This window comes from Littorina saxatilis, unplaced genomic scaffold, assembly GCF_037325665.1.
Source record: "Littorina saxatilis isolate snail1 unplaced genomic scaffold, US_GU_Lsax_2.0 scaffold_1939, whole genome shotgun sequence".
NCBI lineage: Eukaryota > Metazoa > Mollusca > Gastropoda > Littorinimorpha > Littorinidae > Littorina > Littorina saxatilis.
Genome location: NW_027126163.1, coordinates 7,893 through 12,589, shown reverse-complemented (window position 1 = coordinate 12,589; position 4,697 = coordinate 7,893).

Sequence of the window (4,697 nt, the reverse complement as noted above, 5' to 3'; positions counted from 1 at the left end):
GCTGGGTGTGTGGGGGTGGGGCCGGGAGGATGACGGGAGTGGGGCTGTACAAGTTAAAAGTTGCGTTGATAAAAGTTATAAGCGTTTGGTATTGGGCGTTGAGAATCATCCAATACAATTGACACTGGACATTTGAAGACGCAACAGTGGTCGACACGGGGAGCATCATAAACACCGCCCAATTGGATTGCATGACTTGACCGTCCTGCAGTGATGTCGTTCTCGTCGGCTATTGGTCAGTGGATTTTGAGAGCGCACGTGCCGAGCAATTAAGGTGTTCATATGATTGGTTAATACACTGACACGGTTCTCACCCCTTTGAGAGGTCGTGGCCTACATAAAGTTAGTTCGTTTCGCAAATTAGCAAAAATCCTCAAAAAAGTCGATAGTCACAGAAACTTTGTGTTCATAACAACCCAAAAACCAGAAGAAAAAGACCTGAGAGGCTACCTGGAGCTCTGCCTCACCTCTATGGTGACTGCTAGGCAGAAGCAGAGCCCCGAGGCTCTCATCAACTTATCAACGGATACCTACTGTTTTGTGACAAAAAATAAAGTGTCCGTCCCTAAACCAGACACCTATCTCATGGCCCTCAGCGCTCTCGCGGGGAGCAGAGATCTGTCGTCTGAGGAAATTCTCACAATTAAAAAATCACTGCAAGTCCCTTGTAATTCTGGACTCCCTAAATGGGGGGCAAAATAAAATAAAGCCAGCATAAATATATGATCGTCATTTGTCAACGGTATTAACTTAAACAAAGGGGACACACAGCTCGCAGGGAGGGAAGGGCATTGCCCCACCTCGCGGGCGAGTGCGTGTTTTTTTTTCTTTTTTTTCCTGATGGTTTTAAACTCCTGTTTTCGGATTACACAATAAACATAAAAACATGATTATATAAACGAGAGGATAGCTGTTTCCTCTCTCAGTTAATACTGCTAATGTGACGTCGCCTCCCCTGCGACTATTGTAGTGGCGGGGAGGTCGACGGACAACGCAGATAGATCTTTTTATCCCATTTAAAATTAACAAATGCCGCATAGCAACTCATGCGTGCGTCAATGAAATGATGTATCCAAATGTTACTACCCTATAGAAGATCAGTATTACGTTTTGCGCATGTTCTTTATATTTTTCTCACAATGTTGTCACTTTTAAACCTTCTAACAGGTGGTCCTGAGTTTTATCTTTTTCTTAACGAAACTAAAATTGAATTAAAAATCCATGTTTTTAATGGTCCTTCCCCTAGGAAGTCAACGCATATAAAGGAAAAATTATCCCCGAGTATATTTCTCATTGCCCCACCCCCCTCCCTTATTCATGGAGAGCGGGGCCGGGGTCCTATCACGGTCGGGATTGCTTGGTCTTGCCCTTTTCTTTCCCTCCTTTTCTTCTTTTAGCGTATCATCAACTCATGTCCCTAAAAGGAAAATTTCATGTGAGGACGTAAAGGACCCCCTTTTTTTTACAAATTAGCAATTGTCCGGTCAGACATCATATGGTGCGGGTGTTAAATCTGTCAGTTTGCAAGAGAGATAATTCGAGTTTGTGAGACTTGTTGCATACAGTGGTAAATACCTGATTTTGATGACTTTGGTGATCTTTCTCAGACGGGAGGAATAGCAGAAAGGCAAGAAAATAAAAGTGAGTGATTGTGATTCTATTGATTGTGCCTATGATTAGGTTAGATTGAATAGATTATATTGTGCAAGCAGGATTCAACCATGGAATACATTTAATTTATATGAGGGTTAACGTTGTCTGCACCATCTCAGAAAAACTATCATATTTTTGACTTAAATCTGTGGATCTAAAAACATCATCTCGGTTATAATGTAGTATATAACAGCCTAAAGCATGTCACATTTATAGAACAAACAAACAAAATAATAATTTCGCTAGTATCGTGTACACTACATTGGAGTGTGCACGTTAAAGATCCCACGATTGACAAAAGGGTCTTTCCTGGCAAAATTGTATAGGCATATATAAAAATGTCCACCAAAATACCCGTGTGACTTGGAATAATAGGCCGTGAAAAGTAGGATATGCGCCGAAATGGCTGCGATCTGCTGGCCGATGTGAATGCGTGATGTATTGTGTAAAAAAAACAAATCCATCTCACACGGAATAAATAAATCCCTGCGCCTTGAATATGTGCGCGATATAAATTGCATGCATAAAATAAAAAATGAAAAAGATTAAAAAAAATGATAAATAAATCCCAACCCACGGAATACGCGCGATATAAGCCTCATATTGATTGATTGATTGATTGATAGTATATTGCGTGTGATATTTTCCGAGTGTGATAAAACAAGTTAGAATGACAATACATCGGAAAGACTTAGTTAGGGTTAGGGTGGGTGTCCGAGTGGTAACGCACTTGCGCTCGGAAGCGAGAGGTTGCGAGTTCGACCCTGGGTCAGGGCGTTAGCAATTTTCTCCCCCCTTTCCTAACCTAGGTGGTGGGTTCAAGTGCTAGTCTTTCGGATGAGACGAAAAACCGAGGTCTCTTCGTGTACACTACATTGGGGTGTGCACGTTAAAGATCCCACGATTGACAAAAGGGTCTTTCCTGGCAAAATTGTATAGGCATATATAAAAATGTCCACCAAAATACCCGTGTGACTTGGAATAATAGGCCGTGAAAAGTAGGATATGCGCCGAAATGGCTGCGATCTGCTGGCCAATGTGAATGCGTGATGTATTGTGTAAAAAAATTCCATCTCACACGGCATAAATAAATCCCTACGCCTTGAATATGTGCGCGATATAAATTACATAAAATAAAAATAAAATAAAAAATAAATAAATCCCTGCGCTTAGAACTGTACCCACGGAATACGCGCGATATAAGCCTCATATTGATTGATTGATTGAAAGACTTAGTTATCGTACAGTAACAACATGTCATTTAATTACTTGATTTTGGGATAGTTTCGGAGCAGTTTTGAAAAAATTATTGCATGGGTTCAGTCTCGTTTTCACGTCCAAATCGTCAGAAAACTTTCCAAAATGTAAGACAAATTCTTCACACAACTTTTCTGTCGGTGTCTGTGTGTCTGTTTATCTTTCTCTCTATGTCTCTGTTTCTCTGTCTCTCTCTTTCTCTGGCTCTCTCTCTCTCTCTTTGTCTGTCTGTCTGTTTGTTTCTTTTTTGTCTCTCTTTCTGTCTGTCTGTCTGTCTGTCTGTCTGTAAAGCTGTCATAACTGTTCCTTTTATTTCTATCTCTTTCCTTGTTTTTGATTAGAATTTTGACTGTCTGCGGGATGAAAAAAAGAGCATTTTAGCATTTCTTATTCGGTTAGTGTTAAGATAAAGATCAATTCAATTCAATTTAATTCAATTCAATTCAATACAATTCTCTCTCCCTCATTCTCATTCTCATAAATCAGACTCAGTGTTTGTGTTATACTGCCTTGCTCTGCTGAGTGTGTGTGTCATACCGCTTTGCTCTGCTGAGTGTGAGTGTTTGTGTTAATTACGGTCTGTCTGTATATTCTTTTGTCTGTCCGTCTGTCACTCAAGGGTAAACCGGCACGGTTAGCCTAGTGGTAAGGCGTCCGCCCCGTGATCGGGAGGTCGTGGGTTCGAACCTCGGCCGGTGTCACGATTTCATCTTTCGCCTGTGTACATATTTCCCCCTCGATATTTACTCGAGACTGAAATGTTGTTTCCTGGTAAAATTAAGAAGGGAAATTATTTATGGACGAAAGGCATGTCAGTTTCTTGCATGTAAAGAAAATTGGTTGTGAAATTAAATAGATTTCACTCCCAAAATCGAATTCTTCGAAAACGTGTACCGAGTGGTTACGTCCCTTGAGTAAGAAGGGAAACATTTTAGGATGAATCAAATTTCTAAGTTAAATAAAATAATTGGTTGGACAAATTTGGCCCCATGAATGTAAGGTACACAAGGTCGCTTATCAGTACTATCGAAGGGTGTTTTTTTTGTTCAGTGTAGAGTTTATACTAGATCAACGAGGCCGAAAATCGAAATATCAACACGGCGAAAGATAAAAACGTCCCACCGGGTCATTCCTAAGACTTTAAAATTGGCAATCTAGTGGCTGATCCACATCCCATTTTGGTGCAATCCCATTTTTGCCGCCGTCCCATTCTTTTCCCCATCCCATTTTCGCGACATTTCACAAGCCAAGCGTCATTTTATAAAATTTATAATTTTGAATGATTAATGAGATGAGGATGATTATAATGATGCTATGGATTTCCAATTTGGATTGAGACTACGTGACAGGGCATTTTACTAACATGTCATAACAAAAGCGCGACATCCCATTTTGACACCATATCCCATTTGGCCGCCATGCCGTTTCACCTTATTCCATTTATCCCCCATCCCATTGTCGCGACATTTCACAAGCCAAGCGTCATTTTACTACCGTGTCATAACAATAGTGCGTCATCCCATTTTGACACCATCCCATTTGGCCGCCATCACATGTTTTATTCATTCTTCTTGCCAAGCCTCACTATACTACTATGCTGCGTTATTCAACTAGGAAGACATTCCGTTTACGCCAAATTCCATTTTTGCCACAATCCAAAATGTCGCGAAATAGAGATGGCGGCAAAATGGGAATACGGCAAAACGGCATGGCGCCAAAATGGAATGTGGCGCTAATGGTTTGACACGGTGGTAAAATGACACATGGCCTGTGAAATGTCGCAAAAA